This window comes from Ranitomeya imitator, chromosome 6 (assembly GCF_032444005.1).
Source record: "Ranitomeya imitator isolate aRanImi1 chromosome 6, aRanImi1.pri, whole genome shotgun sequence".
Lineage (NCBI taxonomy): Eukaryota > Metazoa > Chordata > Amphibia > Anura > Dendrobatidae > Ranitomeya > Ranitomeya imitator.
The window spans coordinates 91695620-91721760 of NC_091287.1; the positions used below are offsets into that span (position 1 = coordinate 91695620).

General features: G+C 38.5%; 1 long non-coding RNA gene across 1 annotated transcript; it reads right to left on the reverse strand.

The window, feature by feature from the left end:
* LOC138642025 (uncharacterized) lies at positions 1–25951 on the reverse strand. The gene is made up of 4 exons (XR_011313978.1): positions 25821–25951; positions 1518–1612; positions 212–299; positions 1–128 (listed from the first exon to the last, which is right to left on the reverse strand). It is a non-coding gene; the product is annotated as an uncharacterized lncRNA (long non-coding RNA).
* Positions 25952–26141: the final 190 nt, after the last annotated feature.

Consider the following 26141-nt stretch of genomic DNA (forward strand, 5'->3'; position numbering starts at 1 on the left):
TTATATATGGTGGTTGTTTGTTTTTCTTTGATTTGTGTTGATCTCCTTTAGACTTGACATTCCAATGTTACAATATATATTGTCAGGTTATCCAGATTTCCAGTGGTCTTGTAATAGTGTGTGCATGTCTGGAATATGGAAAAAAGATGGTAAACTCCTCTGAGATCAGAACATGTCCCTATAGATAAAACATAAAAAATATTAAACTTACCTCTTGCTTTCGTAACATGGCTGCAAACTGCTATGTTCTCATCGATTGTAAGAAGACTGAAAGTTGTAGGCCATGCAGCAGGTATACTCTAAAAAAGTAGAAGAATGAAAATCCTGAGCAAGATACATGCAGAGAAAGAAGGTACTAAGAGAGAGGACTTCATATTGGCCGTACCAATTTCGAGGTAATATTTCATATAGGAATATTTTTTGTGGACTACCTGTAAATATTGTGACTAGATATGATCTAATATTTTGAAATTCAAATTCACCAGGTTTGACAAACTTTTTCCAAAAATTTGATTTTCAGCTAATTATAATAATGCAAAGCTTCCAATTGTCCTGAAAAGCCACATGTAACACTCTAAGGTCCCCTCGGACTCTATCCAAATACTTTCATACTCTTTAAAACAAAGACAAATCTGTCTCATATGAATATACCCTTAAATTAAGATATCCTAGATGAATAAAGGGATCTCCCAAACACTGAGGCCTGGTTTTCACAGCAGAAAACACAAGTGGCGCTCACCATCCATAAACGCTTCCTTTATTCCTTGCTTCCTCCCGTTCATGTTTTAATGCTGTTGCAATAAAGCAAAATTTTATGGGTGGTGAGTGCCATTTGTGTTTTCTACATTTGAAGTCTACTTTTTCAAGAGGAGGACCATGATTTCCAATGGCTGTAAGGTATGTCCTGTGTCTCATTAAGAGGTTTCCCACTAGTGCTGTATTTCCCCCTTTTTTTACTTTCTGGTTTTCACAGTGCAGCTGTGCAGTTGTTAATGAGCTTATGATATTGAAAGGATTGAGCTGTCATTTACTACCACTTGCAGTGCCCCAAACTATCATTGGTCTTTATTAGTATTGCTCTTTTCATATGGGCCCCCCTAGCCTTCATTGATGCCCCTGACCACATGTGGTCATGGCATCAGCTGTATGTGGCAGCCGCAATGGTAAAACTCAGTCTTAATGGGGAGCGATTGCTGGTGAAGACTGAATGATATTATAAGCAAAATTTCTACATTTAAAAACTGATCTAGTGTCGCAGTTGTTAAAGTTTTCACACTTCCACTTACGTCCATCAGAAATATACAATAATTGCATCAGTGTTGAGAATGGCAGCAAGATTATATTCCATGATATAAAGCTGTAAACTAAAGTTTCCGCTTTCTATACAATATAATTCAAGCAATTTCTTTGTGTTTCTCTGTTCAACCTTTCGATCATAGGTATTGAAAGAAAGCCAGACATTTAGAGTGTCAGTCAGACATTTAGAGTGTCTTAGTAGAGACAATTTCGTATAATACCTTTGAATAGGGGTAGTTTATTGAACAGATCTTCAGTGGATCATTGAATAGTACTGGAATTAAAGTCTTTTGCAAGCGGAAGGCTTAACAAACATCTGTAACACAAAAAGAAGAGAGTACATTCATTAGTTACGCATAGTTGTAATTATATGCAGAACCACAAAGTACTAAATACCTTTTCCAGAATATCAGAGTATCTATACCTAAAGATAGTGAGACAAAAAGCATAAGACGACTTGACTTGGTACACACTGATGTATGTAGACCCATGAAAGTGACCACATCAGGAGGTAATAGATATATGGTTACCTTCATAGATGACTACTCAAGATATACAGTCATGTACTTGATAAACAAAAGTGAAGTTTTTGAAAAATTGGAAGACACAATCAAATGACAAGTTTCAGAGAAAGCCAATCATCATCAGAAGTGATAATGGAGGTGAATTTACAGGACACCAAATAGAAAACTATTTAAGACAGAATGGAATAGAGCATCAAAAGACTGTTCCATACACACCTGAACAGAACGGGATAGCAGAAAGGAAAAACAGAGCTCTGACTGAAATAAGATATATGCTAACAGACTCCAAACTACCAGAGAAATACTGGGGTGAAGCCGCAATGACAGTTACTTATCCGCAAAACATGCTTTTTTCAAGAGACTGAAAAAAAAACATGTGAACCTCGGCAAGGTAAGAAACCAAGTGTAAATCATTTAAGAGTTTTTGGTTGCAAAGTTTTTGTGTTTATTCCAAAAGAAAAATGCTTCAAAACAGAGCCATTGAAGGAACATTTGTCAGATATAGTGACAATTGCAAAGGATAGAAAATCCTAGATCCCAAAGCAGACAGAATCACAGTGAGTAACAGTGTAACATTCATTGAAGATCTAAATGATGACATAATGACATCACTGGAAAAGAAAAATGAGAGAAATGACAGTGATATAACTGCAGGAACATCTGATGAGAAAGAAATGGAAATCTATGAAAATCAAAAACTGAAAGTCAAGAGATACAGCTCCATACAGACACAGAACCAGGATGCTCAATAAGAGAAAACAAGGGAAGACCACCTCAACGTCTTTCATACAAGGCAAGTACAAATAAAATTTATGAACCTACATCTTGGGAGGACATATTTCAACTTTCAGAAGAAGAGGCCAACAAATGAATAAAGGCTGCAGAAACAGAAATAAAATCCATGCATGATTCAAAGACATGGACACTGACAAAACCACCAAAAGAAAAAAAGGCTATAGGGTGTAAATAGGTTTTTAAAGTAAAATACCAAGCAGACGGCACAGCGGGTCGATACCGAGCAAGAGTCGTGGCTAAAGGCTATTCTCAGAAATATGGAGAAGACTATGATGAGACATTTGCTGCAGTTGTCAAACACACCACAATCTGAACTTTGTGTGCTGTTGCAGCAACGAAACAAATGCAGTTGAAACATCTGGATGTAAAGGCAGCATTTCTGAATGGAGACTTAACAGAAGACATTTACATGGAACAACACCCAGGATTCAAGGATAAAAGGAAACCAAACAAGGTTTGCATGCTACAGAAAAGTATATATGGTTTAAAACAAGCCGCTAAAGCTTGGAATGATAAAATCATAAATGAACATTTTCAAAGAAACAAAGCGGATCCTTGTCTATATACAAAGAGACTGACAGATAAATGGGTCTATGTGCTGATATATGTGGACAATATTTTACTTTATTTTGAAAAAGAAAGGGATGAAGTGGAGATAGTGAAAACTTTGGATCAACACTTCGAGATCAAAGATTTGGGAAATGTGAAACAATACCTAGGAATACAGGTAGAAAGAGAAGAAGACGGGAGTTTCCTTCTTAATCAAAATCACATGATTCAAGACATAATCGAAGGATTTGAATTTTAAAGATGCAAAACCAGTAAAGTCTCCAATGGAAACCAACTATCTGAAGGTAATAAATAGTAAACAGAATCTGTTACATAATAATGAACAATACAGAAAGGCAATGGGAAAATTATAATATCTTGCGACTGCTACAAGGCCAGACATTGCAGCAGCAGCAGTGTGAATTTTGAGCAGGAAGGTGTCAAAGCCAAACAAAATGGAATGGAATGCAGTGAAGAGAGTAATCCGTTATTTGAAAGGGATCAGCAGTGTTAAACTGAAACTACCTGCAAGTGACAAATGCATTTTAACTGGATACGTTAATGCAGACTGGGCTGGAGATCCAATTGACAAGGAATCTACCAGTTTCTATCTGTTCTTGCTCTCAGGTGGACCAATTAGTTGGGCTAGTAAGAAACAATCTATAGTAGCACTGTCATCGACAGAAGCAGAATATGTTGCCGCTGCACATGCCAGTCAAGAAGTTCTATGGTTAAGACAACTGCTAACAGACTTAGGACAACAACAATTGAGACCAACAAAGATGTATGATGGTAATCAAGGATGTCTAGTTCTTGCTCAGATGGAAAGAGTTAATCCAAGAACTAAACACATTGATGTGAAGTTTCACTTCTTGAGAGATCACCAGGAGCAAGGAATCCTAAATTTAGAGTACTGCCCAACTGAAGATATGACAGCAGATATTTTCACAAAGGCATTGAATGCCAAAAGACATCAGAGACTTATGAAGAAATTAGGCTTAACTGAATAAGTCCTTACTGTTGAGAAAGGGTGTTGGCAGATATGCAACAGATACAGACTTATTTGTGTGCAGGAGGAGTTTACACTTTTCTGACAGTAGATGGCAATTTTGTTGCTGTTATATGCTTAGATGAATGTAATGCATATACTTGTTGTACTTTGTTTTCACTTTCTATCTGGTGAAAGGTCTTTCAGACTTCCTGATATGCTGTATTAAGAAGGCTGATGCAAGTACCTAATGTTCTGTGAAGATAAAAGTTGAATTACCCCATATAATCTACTCTCACAGGTTTCTTCTGCGACCAAACTATGCAACAGTAACCACTCTGGTTGGTACAAGTCACTAGTTATATGTTGAAGGGAGAAAATGACATTTACGTGGTTTCCAATCATCATGTTTTGACAGGCCGATAATTGGAGAATGAGAGTTCATATTAACTCTCATTCTCAATCACTGGCTTATCAAAGCATGCTCCCAATCAGCCAATGAATGTGAAAAATCTCTGTGCACACAGCCTTAGGATTAACAAATAATTTGAAGGTGAAATTAGACTCTGGTATTTTTAATCAATGGGATGGCAATCAGGTGTGAATGAGCTACCTGTTTCATTTGAAGAATAAAGATCTATCAGTCTCATCTTCATAACACACATTTGTGGAAATATAGCAAGGCACGAACAAAGAAGATTTCTGAGGACCTCAAAAGAAGAATTGTTGATGCTCATCAGGTTGGAAAAGGTTACAAAATCATCTCTAAAAAGCTTTGACTCCACCAATCCATAGTCCAACAGATTGTGTACAAATGGAGGATATTCAAAACTATTATTAATCCCCACCTTCCACCATAAATAAAGGAACAATAAACTTTACTCCAAGAGCAAAACGTAAAACAGATTGAGTGGTCAAAAAGGAACACAAAGTAGCCTCTAAGCAAACATAAGCCTCTCTCAGATTAGCTAATGCTAAAGGGAACCTGTTGTGTCAAAAACACCATTAACCTGCATATATGGGGTTAATCTGCAGGTTAATAGCATTCTGGAGCCATGTGATCGCCATACTGGAACCCTGTCCAATGGAAGGAAAGGAACTTCACTCCTCCCGGCAGCCTCCAGCTTTCAGTCATAGAGGTGTGGCTAGTGCATCTTCAGTCACCACTCAGTACATAATGAGCAGCAGCTGTAACCACACCCCAGCACTGACTGGTGGCCGGCTCAACAATGCATCAGTACAGAGACAGCTGTCAGTTACAGCTGCTCACTATGTACTGAGTGGTGACTGAAGTTGTAGGTCCAATAGTGTTTTTTCAAAGATAAAGCCATGTGCACTACTACCAGTGGTGCCCAGGTAGGTTCCCATACCATGTGATACTAGAAGAAAGAACCTGGCACTCAACTTAATGCTTGTGAGATTTTAATCGTAGTAGCCAAAAAACGTTTCGGTCCTATATCTGGACCTTCATCAGTTACGTACTATGATGAAAAAAGTGAATGACTGTAGTGTCATATAAGGCACAGAAGACACAAAAGAGAATGGTAAAACCAAAAACACTCAGTTTGAAAAAATGTTTGCAGTAATCCGCAAGTGCTAGTAAAAGATGTAAATAACAGGGTATTTGGTTGATACGTTTTTTGCAAAAAATGTATACTAAGCTGCTCTACCAATCTTCACGGTATACCCATATCAGAGCAGTCCTAACTAATGTATGCAATCCCTATCTGATGTATTTAAAAACCTGATCATCTGTATATTACCTGTGTGAACAGGGTTCAGAGAGGAAAAATCCATGTGTGCATACAGGGCAGAACAGCACACATGGATTTTTCCTCTCTGAACCCTGTTCACACAGGTAATATACAGATGATCAGGTTTTTAAATACATCAGATAGGGATTGCATACATTAGTTAGGACTGCTCTGATATGGGTATACCGTGAAGATTGGTAGAGCAGCTTAGTATACATTTTTTGCAAAAAACGTATCAACCAAATACCCTGTTATTTACATCTTTTACTAGCACTTGCGGATTACTGCAAACATTTTTTCAAACTGAGTGTTTTTGGTTTTACCATTCTCTTTTGTGTCTTCAGGTTTCTTGGTGGTGTGTGAACATGTTCTTACAGACTTGTTCACTGTGCAAGTAGCCCATGTGTTCCTGTTTCCATGATTGTTCTCTTGTGTCTACAAGACTGGGGAGTTCCACCACTCCTCTTGGGCTAGCTGCACAAAAGCTGTTCTGCCCTGTATGCACACATGGATTTTTCCTCTCTGAACCCTGTTCACACAGGTAATATACAGATGATCAGGTTTTTAAATACATCAGATAGGGATTGCATACATTAGTTAGGACTGCTCTGATATGGGTATACCGTGAAGATTGGTAGAGCAGCTTAGTATACATTTTTTGCAAAAAACGTATCAACCAAATACCCTGTTATTTACATCTTTTACTAGCACTTGCGGATTACTGCAAACATTTTTTCAAACTGAGTGTTTTTGGTTTTACCATTCTCTTTTGTGTCTTCAGGTTTCTTGGTGGTGTGTGAACATGTTCTTACAGACTTGTTCACTGTGCAAGTAGCCCATGTGTTCCTGTTTCCATGATTGTTCTCTTGTGTCTACAAGACTGGGGAGTTCCACCACTCCTCTTGGGCTAGCTGCACAAAAGCTGTTCTGCCCTGTATGCACACATGGATTTTTCCTCTCTGAACCCTGTTCACACAGGTAATATACAGATGATCAGGTTTTTAAATACATCAGATAGGGATTGCATACATTAGTTAGGACTGCTCTGATATGGGTATACCGTGAAGATTGGTAGAGCAGCTTAGTATACATTTTTTGCAAAAAACGTATCAACCAAATACCCTGTTATTTACATCTTTTACTAGCACTTGCGGATTACTGCAAACATTTTTTCAAACTGAGTGTTTTTGGTTTTACCATTCTCTTTTGTGTCTTCAGGTTTCTTGGTGGTGTGTGAACATGTTCTTACAGACTTGTTCACTGTGCAAGTAGCCCATGTGTTCCTGTTTCCATGATTGTTCTCTTGTGTCTACAAGACTGGGGAGTTCCACCACTCCTCTTGGGCTAGCTGCACAAAAGCTGTTCTGCCCTGTATGCACACATGGATTTTTCCTCTCTGAACCCTGTTCACACAGGTAATATACAGATGATCAGGTTTTTAAATACATCAGATAGGGATTGCATACAGTAGTTAGGACTGCTCTGATATGGGTATACCGTGAAGATTGGTAGAGCAGCTTAGTATACATTTTTTGCAAAAAACGTATCAACCAAATACCCTGTTATTTACATCTTTTACTAGCACTTGCGGATTACTGCAAACATTTTTTCAAACTGAGTGTTTTTGGTTTTACCATTCTCTTTTGTGTCTTCAGGTTTCTTGGTGGTGTGTGAACATGTTCTTACAGACTTGTTCACTGTGCAAGTAGCCCATGTGTTCCTGTTTCCATAATTGTTCTCTTGTGTCTACAAGACTGGGGAGTTCCACCACTCCTCTTGGGCTAGCTGCACAAAAGCTGTTCTGCCCTGTATGCACACATGGATTTTTCCTCTCTGAACCCTGTTCACACAGGTAATATACAGATGATCAGGTTTTTAAATACATCAGATAGGGATTGCATACATTAGTTAGGACTGCTCTGATATGGGTATACCGTGAAGATTGGTAGAGCAGCTTAGTATACATTTTTTGCAAAAAACGTATCAACCAAATACCCTGTTATTTACATCTTTTACTAGCACTTGCGGATTACTGCAAACATTTTTTCAAACTGAGTGTTTTTGGTTTTACCATTCTCTTTTGTGTCTTCAGGTTTCTTGGTGGTGTGTGAACATGTTCTTACAGACTTGTTCACTGTGCAAGTAGCCCATGTGTTCCTGTTTCCATGATTGTTCTCTTGTGTCTACAAGACTGGGGAGTTCCACCACTCCTCTTGGGCTAGCTGCACAAAAGCTGTTCTGCCCTGTATGCACACATGGATTTTTCCTCTCTGAACCCTGTTCACACAGGTAATATACAGATGATCAGGTTTTTAAATACATCAGATAGGGATTGCATACAGTAGTTAGGACTGCTCTGATATGGGTATACCGTGAAGATTGGTAGAGCAGCTTAGTATACATTTTTTGCAAAAAACGTATCAACCAAATACCCTGTTATTTACATCTTTTACTAGCACTTGCGGATTACTGCAAACATTTTTTCAAACTGAGTGTTTTTGGTTTTACCATTCTCTTTTGTGTCTTCAGGTTTCTTGGTGGTGTGTGAACATGTTCTTACAGACTTGTTCACTGTGCAAGTAGCCCATGTGTTCCTGTTTCCATAATTGTTCTCTTGTGTCTACAAGACTGGGGAGTTCCACCACTCCTCTTGGGCTAGCTGCACAAAAGCTGTTCTGCCCTGTATGCACACATGGATTTTTCCTCTCTGAACCCTGTTCACACAGGTAATATACAGATGATCAGGTTTTTAAATACATCAGATAGGGATTGCATACATTAGTTAGGACTGCTCTGATATGGGTATACCGTGAAGATTGGTAGAGCAGCTTAGTATACATTTTTTGCAAAAAACGTATCAACCAAATACCCTGTTATTTACATCTTTTACTAGCACTTGCGGATTACTGCAAACATTTTTTCAAACTGAGTGTTTTTGGTTTTACTATTCTCTTTTGTGTCTTCAGGTTTCTTGGTGGTGTGTGAACATGTTCTTACAGACTTGTTCACTGTGCAAGTAGCCCATGTGTTCCTGTTTTCATATAAGGCACAGCATGGTCTGTCTCAAGCGGGGATACCATGTCTGGACACAAGCACAGCACCTATCAGCGTGAATAAGTCCATTCTGTGTGCCTAAACCTATCTGCGCAAATACCAGACGCAGACCATGCTGTGCCTTATATGACACTACAGTCATTCACTTTTTTTAATCATAGTACGTAACTGATGAAGGTCCAGATATAGGACCGAAACTTTTTTTGGCTACTACGATTAAAATCTCACAAGCATTAAGTCCAATAGTGTTTTTTGACATTACAGGTTCCAAGAAATATTCTTGAGTCTGACATCAAGCGGAGAATGAACAATGGCATGCACAACAGGTTTGCAAGGAGAAAGTCACTGCAGCACAAAAAGAACATTGCTGCTTCTTTGTAGCTTGCTAAAGATCATTTGGGCAAGCCAGAAGTGCATTGGAACAATGTTTTATTGCCAGAGAAGACCAAAATAGATAAAAATAAATAAGAAGCATTATGTTTATAAAAAGAAAAACACTGCATTACAGCATAAATTTAGCATGATTTAATCAGCCATCATGTGTCTTGAACAGCCGCAGGCACCGGGCACTCACTGCCAGGAGCAGTCACACACCGGTCCCAGCACTTTAACCCCCTAAATGCTGCAATTGAACTCGATCGCAGCATTTTGGTAGCAGCAGAGGGAAGAAGGACCCTCTGCCCTTTGATCAGAGACCCCGCGACATCATCACGCGGTCTCAATCATTGCCGTGATAACCCAATGTCGTCATGACAATATCCAGGTCACCAGAGTTGGCAAAGTTGCTTGACCTATAACACTGTCCCACTAGCTAACCCTTTTAGTACATAAAAGTGAGGTCGGCCACAGTTTTGTGCACTTGTGAAAAGAATTACACTGCTGAACACAGGCCAGACTGAGTCCAGAGGAGTAACTCTACTGCTTCATTATAGTGAATGGATCGCTCAGAGGTTTCATCTGAATCATGTCACTCAGAGATTTCGATGGAAACCCCAATGTAAGTGCTCAGCCTAGAGCGCAGGATAAATATAATCCCCCTCCCTTCAGAGTCCTATTGTGCCTAAACCACATATACCTACTACATATTTGGAATTTCTGTAGCGATGAGAATCCGCCTAATTTACAGGTGCATGTCTCCAGAAGCATGAGCAGGTTCTGGTCACTACCACACAGCGGTCACTACAATGTCAGTTTGCCATTTTTATTCAGCAACATCCACTGCTGATTGTTTCTGGAAAACAACCATGGAGTCAAAATTGTCACTACACCTGTAAATAAATTTCCAAAGGGGTATAAGTTCCAAAATGAGGCCACTTGAAGGGGATTCTGCTCTTCTAGCACTTATGGGCTCTGTATATGGAGTCCGCAAAGCATTCTAGGAAACTCTGTGCTTCAGGAGGCAAATAGCGCTCTGTCCCTCCTGAGTCTCTCCTTATGGCTAAGCAGCACTGTACAGCCACATATGGGCAATTCCAGGTTCAGTGGAAATTGTGGGACAGATTATGGTGCCATTGTTACCCACTTCTTGTGTGAAAATGTAATATCTGGGGCTAAAACAAAAGTTTGGTGGTAAAAATGTAATTATTTTTTTCTTCACTGCACTAATGGTATAAAATTATGTGATACATCCTTGGTGCAATATGATCACTGCACCCCTAGATGAATTTGTTGAGAGGTGTAGTTTGTAAAATGGGGTTAGTTATGGGGGGTTCTGCTGTGCTGGCACCTCAGGGGCTCTCTCAGTTGGTCATGGAACCCACAAACTATAACAGTAAATCTGCATTATCATATGGCGCTCCTTCCCTTCTGAGATTTGCACTGTGCCTGAAAAGTATTTCCTCATTACATGTAGGATATTGGTGCACTCAGGAAAAAATTTACCTCAGTTTGTTGCAAAGATTTCTCCTACTAGCCCTTACAAAAAATAAAAACTTGGGGCTAAAACAACATTTTAGTAATAAATATGTAATTTATTCTTTCTTCACTGCTCAATGGTATAAAATTCTGAGAGGCACATGTGGTGTCAATATGACTACTACACCCCTATATTAATTCACTGGGGAGTGTAGTTTGTAAAATGAGTTCACTTATGGGGGGTTTCTGTTGTTCTGGTACCTGCCAATGTGACATGGCACCCTCAAACCACTCCAGCAAAATCAACTGTTATATGGCACTTCTTCCCTTCCGAGCTTTGCACTGTGCCTCAAAAGTAGTTTTTCCCCTACTTGTGGGGTATCAGCGTACTCAGGAGAAATTGCACAACGAATTTGCCTGGTGCAATTTCTCCTGTTACCTTTATGAAGATGCTAAGTTTGGGGCTAAAAAAAAAACATTTTTGTGGAGAAAATGTGATTTTTTTTTTACTTTCACGGCTCAATGTTATAAACTTCTGGGAAGCACCTAGGTGTTCAAGATGCCCACCACACATCTAAATATATTCCTTGAGGGTTCTAGTTACCAAAATGGGGTCATTTGTGGGGCATTTCCAATGTTTAAGCACATTAGGACATGGCGTCCGCTAATTATTCCAGCAAACTTTGTGTTCAAAAAGTCAAATAATGCTCCTTCCCTTCGAAGCCCAGCCGTGCGACCAAACAGTAGTTTTCTACCTCATATGAGGTATTGGCACACTCAGGAAAAATTGCACAACAAATTGTATGGTGCAATTTCTCCTGTTCACTTTATGAAAATGCAAAATTTGGGGCTACAATAACATTTTTGTGGGAAAAATGTGTTTTTTTTAATTTTCACGGCTCAATATTATAAACTTCTGTGCAGCACCTGGGGGTTTAATATGCTCACCATACATCTAGATAAGTTCCCTGGAAGTTCTAGTTTCCAAAATGGTGTCACCTATGGGGAGTTTCTACTGTTTAGGTACATCAGAAGCTCTCTAAACACGACATGGTGTTTGCTAATTGTTCCAGCAAACTTTTGCATTCAAAAGGTCAATAGAATTTCTTCCAAGCTCTGCCGTGTGCCAAAACAGTGGTTTTCCCCCATATCTGGAGTATCAGCATGCTCAGGAGAAATTGAACAACAAATCTGTGGTCCATTTTTTCCTGTTACTTTTGCAAAAAAATTGTGTCTAAAGTAAGTTTTTGTGAAAAAAAGTGACATGTTCATTTTTTTCTCCACATTCCAAAAATTCCTGTGTAGCACCTGAATGGTTAATAAACTTTTTGAATGTGAATTTGATCTCCTTAACGGGTGCAGTTTTTAGAATGGTGTCACTTTTGGGTATTTTCTGTCATATAGACCCCTCAAAGTCACTTCAAATGTAACGTGGTCCCTAAAATATGGCTTTGTAAATTTTGTTGGAAAAATGAGAAATCACTGGTCAACTTTTAACCTTTATAATTTCCTAACAACAAAAAATGTTGTTTCAAAAATTGTGCTGATGTAAAGTAGACATGTGGGAAATGTTATTTATTAACTATTTTGTATGACATAGCTTTTTGTTTTAAGGACATAAGAATTCAAAGTTTTCCAAATTTTTATTTTTTCACAAATAAACGCAAGTCATATTGAAGAAATTTTACCACTATCATGTACTACAATATGTCATGAAAGAACCATCAGTGAGATCCATTGAAGTGTTCCCGAGTTATTACCACATAAAGTGACACTGGTCAGAATTGTAAAAAATGGCCCGGACATTAATGTGCAAACCACCTTGTGGGGGATAAGGGGTTAAATAAAGTAAAAAGTAATAAATTTGCTTTTAAAAATATGAAAAAAAAAAACAAAAGTTCAAATCACCCTCTTTTGCAGCTTTAAAAGTAAAACAATTAAAAACATACACATAGTTGGTATTGCTACATTCATAAAAATCTGAGCTATCAAAATATAAAATAAATTAATCTAATTGGTAAACGGCTGAATGAGGAAAAAAATAGCTGGAACTATTTTTTTTGGCTTGCACAACATTTCAATAAGGCTACTTTCACACTAGCGTCGTTTGGCCTAGGTCGCAATGCGTCGTTTTGGAGAAAAAACACATCCTGCAAAGTTGCCCGCAGGATGCGTTTTTTCTCCATAGACTTTCATTAGCGACGCATTGCGACGGATTGGCACACGTTGCATCCGTCGTGCGACGAATACGTTGTGTTTTTGCAGTCCGTCGGGACAAAAAAACGTTGCATGCAACGTTTTTTCGTCTGTCGGTTCCGCTTTTTCCGACCGCGCATGCGCGGCCAGAACTCCGCCTCCTCCTCTGCGGGCCTTACAATGGGGCAGCGGATGCGTTGTAAAACTGCATCCGCTGCCCCCGTTGTTCATTTTCTTCACAGTTTGTGTCGGTACGTCGGGCCGACGCATTGCGACGGCCCCGTACCGACGCTAGGGTGAAAGTAGCCTAAGAGGCAATCAAAACATTGTACCTACCCCTAAATGGTATCAGTAAATATGGCAGTACGTGGTGAAAAAAAACACATAGCACCATATCTCCAAAAATAAAAAATTTTGGGGTCTCGGAAAATAGTGACCCAAGAAAAGTTGTTTTTTTACGATTTTCCCCCTTTTTTTTTACACCACTTAAACAATAAAAAAAAACTATACATGTTTGGTTTCTGCTTACTCATACTGACCTGGATAATCACACTGCCAGGTCAGTTTTACTGTATAGTGAATATAGTAAAAAGAAAACTAAAAAAAATGTGAAATTGCACTTTTTTGCAATTTAAATGCATTTATTTTTTCCATTTTCCAGTGCATCAAATGATAAAATTAGTGGTGTCATGGTGTCACTCAAAAGTACAACTTACCCCCCATAAAACAAACCCCCATACAGCTATATTGATGGAAAAATGAAAAAGTTATGGCTCTTGGAAAAGGAAGAAGGAAAAAACAAAACCAAAATAACAAAACAAAATGAAAAATGGCCCGGGTTCGAAGGTGTTAATGTAGCAATGAGTTATAAATGTTACCATAAAATTCCAGAGGAAAATGTCAGAAGAAACCTGCAGTGAATAAACTCAATTTCGTCATAGTTTTTTTGGTTTTGCTTTCATGGTGTACATTGCTTGGTAAATATGTACCGTAAACATGATTCTTTCTCCAGGTCAATGTGATTACGGTAGAACCAAACTTTCATTGATTTTTATTTATTTATTTTTTTAAATAGTTTTTGCTTCAGTCATCCTTTTTTGAGATCCGTAACATTTTTATTTATTATCCATGAAGATGTGTGAAGGCTTGTTGTTTTATACCTGATATCTTTTTCATACCAACTTTGGCTATATATATGTATAATATTTTGTTTGCTTTAAATTATTTTTTTAGGGAAGTGAGGTGACAAAGAAACAGAGTTCTGGCAATTTTATTATTTTTCTCTTTATCATACAGGCTAATTATCTTATAGTTTGATAACTTTGAGAGGCCAGACTTTCATGGATGTGGCTATTCCAAATATGTTTGATTTTTGTTTTTATTTTTAAAAACTTTTTAACATTGTTTTAGTCCCTTTAGGGGACTTAAACATGCAATTGTCTGATCACGTATACTATTTACTGCAATACTACAGTATTGAAATAAATAGAACAATTCAAGGTCTCATATGAAGCACAGCCTGTGGTACAGGAATCTCAGAAAAAATGGACTTCAGATGCAAAGGTACAATAGTCTTAACATAAAACACATGTAGAAATCATTAACTTGTCAAATGGGACAATACTTTATTAGCATAGCCATGTAGCATGTCATCTGACAAATTTTGGATTGCTATGTACAGTACAGACCAAAAGTTTGGACACACCTCATTTAAAGATTTTTCTGTATTTTCATGACTATGAAAATTGTACATTCACACTGAAGGCATCAAAACTATGAATTAACATATGTGGGATTATACACTTAACAAAAAAGTGTGAAACAACTGAAATTATGTCTTATATTCTAGGTTCTTCAAAGTAGCCACCTTTTGCTTTGATGACTGCTTTGCACACTCTTGGCATCCTCTTAATGAGCTTCAAGAGGTAGTCACCGGGAATGGTTTTCACTTCACAGGTGTGCCCTGTCAGGTTTAATAAATGGGATTTCTTGCCTTATAAATGGGGTTGGGACCATCAGTTGTGTGGAGCAGAAGTCTGGTGGATACACAGCTGATAGTCCTACTGAATAGACTCTTAGAATTTGTATTATGGCAAGAAAAAAGCAGCTAAGAAAAATGAGTGGCCATCATTACTTTAAGAAATGAAGGTCAGTCAGTCCGAAAAATTGGGAAAACATTGAAAGTGTCCCCAAGTGCAGTTGCAAAAACCATCAAGCGCTACAAAGAAACTGGCTCACATGAGGACCACCCAAGGAAAGGAAGACCAAGAGTCACCCCTGCTTCTGAGGATAAGGTTATCCGAGTCACCAGCCTCAGAAATCGCAGGTTAACAGCACCTCAGATTAGAGACCAGGTCAATACCACACAGAGTTCTAGCAGCAGACACATCTCTACAACAACTTTTAAGAGAAGACTTTGTGCAGCAGGCCTTCATGGTTAAATAGCTGCTAGGAAACCACTGCTAAGGACAGGCAACAAGCAGAAGAGACTTGTTTGGGCTAAAGAACACAAGGAATGGACATTAGGCCAGTGGAAATCTGTGCTTTGGTCTGATGAGTCCAAATTTGAGATCTTTGGTTCCAACCACCGTGTCTTTGTGCGACGCAGAAAAGGTGAACGAATGTACTCTACATGCCTGGTTCCCACTGTGAAGCATGGAGGAGGAGGTGTGATGGTGTGGGGGTGCTCTGCTGTTGACATTGTTGGGGATTTATTCAAAATTGAAGGCATACTGAACCAGCATGGCTACCACAGCATCTTGCAGCGGCATGCTATTCCATCCGGTTTGCGTCTAGTTGGATCATCATTTATTTTTCAACAGGATTATGACCCCAAACACACCTCCAGGCTGTGTAAGGGCTATTTGACCAAGAAGGAGAGTGATGGGGTGCTACGCCAGATGACCTGGCCTCCACAGTCACCAGACCTGAACTCAATCAAGATGGTTTTGGGTGAGCTGGACCGTAGAGTGAGCGAAAAAGGGCCAACAAGTGCTAAGCATCTCTGGGAACTCCTTCAAGATTGTTGGAAGACCATTCCCGGTGACTACCTCTTGAAGCTCAAGAGAATGCCAAGAGTGTGAAAAGCAGTCATCAAAGCAAAATGTGGCTACTTTGAAGAACCTAGAATATAAGACATAATTTCAGTTGTTTTACACTTTTTTGTTAAGTATATAATTCCACATGTGTTAAAATTCATAGTTTTGATGCCTTCAATGTGAATGTACAATTTTCATTGTCATGAAAATACAGAAAAATCATTAAATGAGAAGGTGTGTCCAAACTTTTGTTCTGTACTGTATGTACAGGATCAGACCAAAAAAAGTAGAGCCAATATATCACCAGAGCCACCATCAGTACATAAATATATCACCAGAACCATCATCAGTACATAAATGCATCACCATAGCAATCCTAAGTACATAACTGCTGCACCAGAAACATCATAGGAAAACATGAATACATCAACAGCACCAGAACTATCATTAGTACATAAACACAGTACTGGAATCATCATCAGTATACGAATACAATAGCAGAACCATCAGTGCAGGTATATATCACTAGAATCACAATCAGTACATGAATACAGCACCAGAACTACCATCAGTACATGAATACACCAGCAGAGCTATAATTAGTACATATATACAGCACTAAGTTTAGTTCAGTGATCAATTGCAATGTCAGGTCAACCCCCTCCATATAAACTTGTATCGCATGAGCACTTACAACTCCCAAAATGTTCTTAACAATGGTAGTTAGATGCTGGGAGTTGTTGCCACCAACCATCATCAGACTGTGGGCCATACAGGAACCATAATACTGATCAGATGAAGTTGACATCACAAATAAATATTTACATCTAAGTATATTACAGATGATGTCTTCTCTGTTTCAAGCTCTCATTCCTTTCATCTCCATCTGGTTCAGTCGGCATAATGACTTTTCACATCCAAAGCTCACCTCTGCAGATTTTCCTGTTCTCCGGCCTTCTACAGCACATGCCTTTAAAATAAAAAGTATCATTATAATGTCCCCTATATAAAAACATTTGCCCATGCTGTGCCCCTGAATAAATAATTGCCTCTTACTGTGCTCTCTACACAAAATATAATACATGGTTACATTGCCTCCACACCGTCCACTCTTATGAACTAAAACCATCACACTGTCTGCCTTTTATGAACTAAAAGCAACACACTGTCCCACTTCACACTGTCCCCTCTCTACTGGCCCCCTCCATACTGTCCTCATCTTCAGTACCTACGCCACACTGCTCCAATGCTGCCCCATTTTCACACTGTTGCAACACACTGCCCATCCATACTTCCACCTCTTCACCCTGCCCTCCATAGTGCCCTCTCTTCTCACTGTGCCCTCACAATTTTCTCCCCCATACTGCCACCTCTCCATGTTATCTCACCACACTGTACTTATTGTACTATGTCATCATTGCCCCCTCTCCATACTGTGATCATTTTTAATGCTGTCCTGTCATACTTTTCCCCCTTTGGCTGTCCCTTTCTCCACATTGCCCTCCTCATGCTACCAACCATACAAACCACACTGTGTCCTCACACAGCCTATCTCCCCTTCTACAATAAAATCTCTTTATTTCTTTTGCTCCACTATGGAGTGCCTACCTTCCTTGCGTCTTACTGCCTCTGTGGTGCAGCAGAGACATCATCAGCATGACTAGGTGACCTAATCATGCTTCTGCACATCATCTGGATCCTGGAAGTATCGGCATGCTGCTCATATCATAATCTGTACTTGCATCTCAAAGATGCAATTACAATCGAACGCAGAGATCAGGAAGCCAGCGGTATACCTGCTCTCCGGATTGGCTATTGGCTTAACAACCGGTTTGATAAAAACCCAACCGATTCCTACTTCTTGCTTGAAGACAAAATGCCACTCATCGAGAGACACTTTGGACGGCCAACTAATGTGAGATGCTCATCTTGTTCCTTGCCAGAAACAGCCCTAGACCTGAAAAGGAATAGTTTATGGGAGAAACCCACCCACATAAGAGTTGAAACTGTTTTGTAGAAAAAAATTGGGCTAAAATTCCTTCAAGCAGATTTGCAGAACTAATTAATAGCTGAAAAAGTTTATATGCAACTATTGCTGCACGAGGTGATCATACCAGATCCTGAAAGCAAAGTTTAATATAGTTTTATTACTCACCTACATGTTATAGTGGGTCAGTATCCTCAATAAAAAAAATGACAAATCTATTTTAGGCTTATTTTTTTGTTTGTTATCTACTTTTAGGACTTGTATGAGAATCTGATGTGGTTTCCGATCAAATTCATGCAGAAATATGGAAAATTCTGAAGGGTTCACAAACTTTCAAGATCACTGTATGAACATATGTAAAAGTGGATGACATAACTATGAACTGCTTTCTAGCAAAGTGTTCTTACAAGTACTTGTTAGGCCGTTTTGCTTGGACGCTGGGCATTTTATACTGTATTATTACAAGAAAGAAATGTCTACAGGAGAACACTATAAAGTAAATTCTCTCCGCATTTATTGCCATAAATGGAGGTCCACATTAAAGGAACAGTAAACCTACAAAGTAAAAAAGTTGAAAAGCTGCTAACTATATTGCCAAATTTGTAAATGTTTTTGAAGTTCTCCAGACTAGATTTATATAAGATAAAGTGGTGAGATATTATCCAGATCTAGACTATCGCATATTTAAAAGGACTTCCTGTAAGTAATCCTATTAAAAAATAGTACAATGGGCTTTTCTCAAATATGCATTTAAAGTCTAAAGCTGGGTTTACTCCAGCCAACTAGTGTCAATAAACGACCGCCGATCAGCTACATGTTTGCTAATCAGTGAGGGCTAATTAATTGCATGTCTATGTGCAGGGCCGGCGTCTACAACCTGACATACCCGGGCAAGTGCCGGGGCCCTGGCGAGACAGGGGGGCCCATTCAGGGCCGGCGTTAGGGGCAGGCAGCTGCCAGTGCCTAGGGCCCCGCTCCCCCAGGGGCCCTCAGCTAGCAGCACATCACGCAGCTGCTATGGGGCCCCTGTGAGGCATGGGGCCCGCCTGTCACAAGCGCCAACTCCCCCGCCGCCGCTTTGAACTTTACCGGCATCTGCCGGTAAAGTTCAAACCAAATGAAGGAGTAGAGAGCGTCACCTGACGCTCCCTCTCCCATCATTCCCCACTCTGCCTCTGACACTGCCGCTGCAGGTGCGCGATGATGTCATTGCGCACTCGCTGTGTGTCAGGCAGTGCAGCGGCAGCCGCGGAGAACGGAGCAGGGAGGGAGCAGCGCAGCGCGGGAACGTTGAGAGGTGAGGAGTTTTTTTTATTTTTAACTATAAGTGAGTACTGGACTAAGGGACCATTCTTGGGGGGAGGGGGGCTGTGCTGTATACTACATGTCTGTGCTATATACTACACAGCAGTTCTATATAATACATGGCTATTCTATATACTACATGGCTGTGCTATATACTACGTGGGCCGTGTTATATACTATGTGGGCTGTTATGTGCTATGTAGGCTGTGCTATATACTACATGGCTGTTCTATATACTATGTGGGCCGTGTTATATACTATGTGGCTGTGCTATATACTATATGGGCTGTTATATGCTACGTGGGCTGTGCTCTATATACTACATGGCTGTTCTATATACTATGTGGGCTGTGTTATATAATATATGGCTGTGCTATATACTATATGGGCTGTTATATGCTACGTGGGCTGTGCTATATACTACATGGCTGTTCTATATACTACGTGGGCTGTGTAATATAATATGTGGCTGTGCTATATACTATATGGGCTGTTATATGCTACGTGGGCTGTGCTATATACTACATGGCTGTTCTATAAACTACGTGGGCCATGTTATATACTATGTGGCTGTGCTATATACTATATGGGCTGTTATATGCTACGTGGCTGTGCTATATACTACGTGGGCTGTGTTATATGCCATCATGAATCGTGGTATGTGTTAAAGTGGGGGCCCACTGAGACTTTTTCGCCCGGGGCCCTCAAAACCCTGGAACTGGCCCTGTCTATGTGCACAGAACAGTCAGTAATAGATTGTTGGTTACATAGGACGATCTGTTGCAGAGAACAGTGATCTTATAAGCAAATCTAAAAATCATTTCACCTGACGAACAAGCATTTAGTTCATACATTGGGGGATCGGTATCCTGTTTGCACTACATGACTATCAGGAACAAGCCTCCCTTAGAGGCTCGTTCCTGATAATTGTGCAGTGTAAATGCACCTAATGCTGGCCATATTATTATTATTATTATGCCATTTATTCCATGTGAGGAGGGGTATACATAATAAAAACAAGTACAATAATCTTAACAATACAAGTCACGATTGGTACAGAAGGAAATTGGACCCTGCCCACTAGGGCTCATATAAATTAGATTACTGTCAGCTGGGCTTCCAGATGATTCTGACTAATATCTTCCCAATGAACAAAAAGATCTAGCTATTGAATTCCAATCACCCAATCATTATGGCCCCTGACAGTTGGCCACCCATATACAGTTGAAAGGAGGCCTACTTCTACCCAGTGCCGACTCAGAGCGGTCACACACCGCTCCTGCTGGCGATTCAGCTGCTCCAGGAGGAGGCCTACTTCTACCCAGTGCTGACTCAGAGCGGTCACGCACCGCTCCTGCCGGCAATTCAGCTGCTCCAGGAGGAGGCCTACTTCTACCCAGTGCTGACTCAGAGCGGTCACACACCGCTCCTGCTGGCGATTCAGCTGCTCCAGGAGGAGGCCTACTTCTACTCAGTGCCGATTCAGAGCGGTCACACTGCTCCTGCCGGCAATTCAGCTGCTCCATATCAACACAGCAACTCTTCTTCAGGGCTGCTCTGTCGACGGGGTGTAATTGCCGATGTCATGCTGATTGCCTGAGAGCTCCCTGCAGTTAGGCAGCTTTGTCGCCATGATGTCAGTGGAAGCCGCTGAATCGCCAGCAGAGATCAACATTGGGCACAACAGGCAGATAGTTACCAACTACCTTCCTGTTAGTCCCCTTTAAGTGGATTTCATTATCTAAAGAAAAACCTATGGGACAATGACTGAAAAAAAAACTTTATATGAATTATGTGTGAAAAACTGCCCCAAATACATCATGTCTGATTCTAGCATTAGTTCATACATGGTACATTTCCTGAAGATTTTGGTGCCAAATTCCACATTAAAGGTCTGCATCCCTGTAAATTACGCAAAAGTACACTGGGTTTAAAAAAAAATCTATCAAACACACTAAATGTGCATGTTTTACGGCATACTGCGAGTTTTCATCTGAGGCCACTTACATACTAGCAGTATTTGGTCAGTATTTTACATCAGTATTTGTAAGCAAAAACCAGGAGTGGGTGATAAATACAGAAGTGGTGATATGTTTCTATTATACTTTTCATCTAATTGTTCCACTCCTGGTTTTGCCATACACATACTGATGTGAAAAACTGACCAAATACTGATAGTGTGACGGCAGCCTTAGACTACATGTTCACAGGCATAATATATATTAGGGCGACTTCTCTGCCTGTGAACATGTAGCTAGTCTAAGGCTGCAGTCATATTATCAGTATAAAGTACACAGGGTTAAAAAAAAATCCATCAACACACTGAATGTCCATATTATAAGGAATACTGCGAGTTTTCATCTAAGGCTGCCGTCACACTATCAGTACTTGGTCAGTATTTCACATCAGTATTTGTAAGCCAAAATCAGGAGAGGAACAATTTTATTATTGTTATTACTATTATTATTATTATTATTATATATTTATTGTGCTGCAGCTAAGCCTGAATTTTTTTCAAGGTTAAGTTTTAAAAACAAATAGAGATCTAAAACTCCACTGTGAAAATCTGCTCTTTAGGCTGAACTTCTGATCTGTTTCACCTACATTTATACATTGTTGCAAACTATCAGGGCCAGGAGATGTTTGTGCTTATTGTGTAGTAACATAGACTTTTGAGTAGACAGGATACAATTGTCACATTAATCTGAGCATAAACAAAATTGTTTCCATTCACTGGCAACCAAAAAAAATATCTTGAAAATGTGGAAGAATTTGTTTTCAAAGCACATAGCACAACATTGACCTTAGATGTATTTACATTAAACCTGAAAACCCTTTAGACTATGTTCTCACATTGGTTATTTTGGTGCATTTTTTGCAGCATTTCTGCCCCAATTAGATAGTTCTGGCTACTTGCATTTTTTTTTTCTAATTGCATTTTTTAACAAGTTTTTTTTTCATATTTATTATTGCAGCTGCAATTTTTTTTCTTCTTTTTTTATGTGTCATGCCTTGAGAAGAAAAAAATGCTTTATTCTGGTAACTTCTGGCTTGCTGAGTTAACTAGCTTCAATAAAAACTTTATTGATAAATTCATGTGAGGACTGCATGCATTTTTACTGTTGTAACACAATAAAAACCCATGAGATTTTTATCTCTTGGTTCTCCACATATCCTTCAAGTCTATAGAATATAAAATGAAAATTATACCCATATTTACAACAAGACAAATTGACATGTTGCGGGTTTTAAAAAAAAACGCACAACAGATCGGTATGTGCAGCGTTAAAAAAAAACAGCACAGTGGGAATGAGACTTACAGAAATGTCACCCACTCTGCTAGATCTGTATTGTGCAGCAGAAAGAAAAATGCACCATATACTTATTGTGGAAATTTAGCCTTAATGAAAGGTTACCTGAGAATTATGCTATAAATACACAATGAATTGCTTCTACTCTCCACAATTAATTTCCAGGTGCAATAACATAAGTTAAAGATATCCTGATAGGAACCTACAGGAAATGCCTTAAAATTATAATTAATACAATATTTTTATTTTAATAACTCAGTCTTTCACTTTGCTTTACACATATCCTTAACACTTGGCATGCCCATGTCAATGTCAGCAGACAGCAATCTAATTATATATGGTGCAACCTTATGCAAAAATAATTATAGATTGCAGGTTTCCAATGGCCTCTAAACTTGGTGTATAATTGTATTCCAGCTATATATCTATTTGAATCCTTGGCTGTGTTTGTTTACACTGGGGTAATTGTTTTACTGTTTGATGGTTTGGGATCCCTGTATACTGGTAGCTGTATTGTAGTTGGCTTTGCCCTGTGGTTAGCAGGGAGACAATCAGGCGCTGACTTTAAGATACCGACAGTTTAATGGAAAGTTTGTAAGATTTTATGGGGCTATTTACGTTCTGTTCTGCTTTTTTTTTCTAATTTGGTTGTACCAGATCGTTTACACTGGAAATAAAAGGTAGGAGAGCATGAATTTGTCATACAGAGAATAGATGGGAACATAGATAAAGATAAAATGTATTGTCTCCTTTGCTAATTTAATAGTTATAGCTAATAAATAGCAATCCGTGTACATTGTCTTTACCGTTCTCTTAAAATCCAAGTTTTGAATAGCTTTTACATCCTGAATATATTTCAACTTGGAATTAGGGAAAATATTAACAAAAATTAAAGGGTTATTCCAACCTCTTCTTTCCATGTCAATTTGAAAGTCAGCCAATATATGAAAAAGCAAATGCATTCAACTAATATAAGAATATATTGAAATATAATGTTTTCAACATGTTGGTAACCACAGAAGTCTTCCAATAGTTGGGCATTATATAAAAAAAGAAAAATGTAAACTGTAAAGTTCACAAAGATTGTATAGCATGTAACATACCAGCTATAAAAATCAATATTTCCCCGTTCACCCTTTCATAGTGCTGTCTAATTTGACTATGTAATCTACCTTGCTTATATGTATGTATCCATAAATAGATATTATATTATGTTTACATATATATATAGATCTCATATAGATAGACAGATAAATGTTCAGATCAAAATGAAAATTACATAGATACTTTTCAAATATTGGTGTAATTAAACCTATTTTACCAGAGTGAAAAATAAACAATTTCTTCTCTATAGTTTCCCTGTGAGGTCAGGAGCCGTCACCTGTCGCCATTGTCTCATGGTAATTAGTGGTAGCTCTGTCTCTCGTGGTTATTATCCCCCCAGCCCACCCCCGTCCTTGCTTAAAAAAAATCCATTGTGCCGCAAAATCTTGATGGTCTAAAAGGGGAAATGGCTTTTAAAAACATCAAATGAGCACAGGTTGAACAGAGTATTTTGCATTTTCTATAGCAAGCATATAACATGTAAAGTGCTCTATGATGCCAATTAAATTACTTAATTATTGCCATGGGACTAACAAAATAATTAAAACGAGGACGTAAAGCACTGGCTTTAAAATTAAGACCTGTAAACCAGAATTCATTATTAGCCTTTTATACTGTTTATATATCGTATACGTCTGATAAGCCATGTGCTTAACCCCCTGATTGCCAGCTGAGTCAGCAACATATTGTTCTGGCACCCAGGAGGTTAAAAGCAACCGTGCATTACATTCATAGAGCCAGCAGCTGCTATGTGCCAGAGCATCATTTACAATATCTGTGTCTATATAACATATGTCTGTTATCCCATGAGCACTGGATGCAATGAATATTGCTTTAAATTCATACAATGGAAGCATAGCTATAAGGCATTACCTGCCCCTGAAAGGATGCAGAGGAAAAAGCCAAGAGTCTGCTGAGAATGACCAGACACCCAGCCCTCTTCCAATAAGGTGCTACAATGACTATAATATTGGGAATGTATAGAAAAGCCTCATTTTGCAACTGCATTCTTGACATGTGTCCCAGTAAAGTTGTGCCTGTCTTTCCATGTATTGATTCTGTTTAACCTCAGATCCTGTGCGACTTCTGATTAATGGTGGTTTCATTTAAATTCCCCTATATTAGGGACTGTCATTGGCTACTTACTGTCAAAACTATTATTATTTTGCATGATGGAAGCCCTTGGTAATAGGGTAATATACAAGACTTTCCCATTCCATTCCCCATATGGCAGAGCTGGAGGTGGTTAAAATACATAACTTGGTCCCCCGAGAAAAGCAGCATTCATATTTCTGTTCTTATGTTGCTAGTGATTTGTGAGAACCATTTGGCTCCTCTTTATAATGGAAATCTAAATACACTTGAAAAGTCCATAAAAAAAACTACAAAAAAGGCACTGACATAAACCCAATGCTGCTAAGTGTATTTTTCAAAACTGTTAAATATATTACATAGTGAAACAAGTCAATTAATCTTTAATAATAGTGTAATGTGCAATGTCAGTAGTATAAAAGAGGTTCACAAGTGTGATGTTTCGATTATATATATATATATATATATATATACATATATATATATATATATAGTTTATTTATTATGTACCCAGACACAAACACACGCACATATATATTATATATATGTGTGTGTCTCTGAGTACATAATGTACATAATAAATGAACAATGTGTATATATATGTCTCTGGGTACATGGTAAATAAGCAACATATACTGTATATATATATATATATATATATATATATATATATATATAATCAACATTATATATTTATCAATCTGCCTATATTTGTTTTCTTCAAGCCTGCTATCTATTCTATTATCTATCTATTTATCTATCTATCCATCCACCTGCTAAAACAATATATATATATATATATATATATATATACTGTATGTATGAATATATATATATATATATATATATATATATATATATATATATATATATATATATATATATATATATATATATATATATATATATATAGTCTCCATCTGTGCTAAGGGGGTACAATAAGTAGAAGACCCAACATAAGTGTGATCTTTACCTGATCTATGCTGCAGAGCCAGTGACAGAGTAGACAGAAGAGAGTTATGTAAAAATAAAAGTTCCATGTTGATCTGTGCCTGGTATCTGTAACAAAAAAAAAGACAATATCATTATATGAGGAGCCTTGAAAAATGAAAAAGTTGGAGCAATTTCAATGAAGAACAAGAAAAAATCCCTCAAATGTTCCCACCATGGGAAAAAAAAAGTTGTGATGACACTGAAACTGTCACTAGTGTAGCTGCACTGAATAATGAATGATAAGTGAATGGACTTCACAACGGTTCTTAAAAAAAAAAATAGAAAAAAAGGAAAAAGTTAT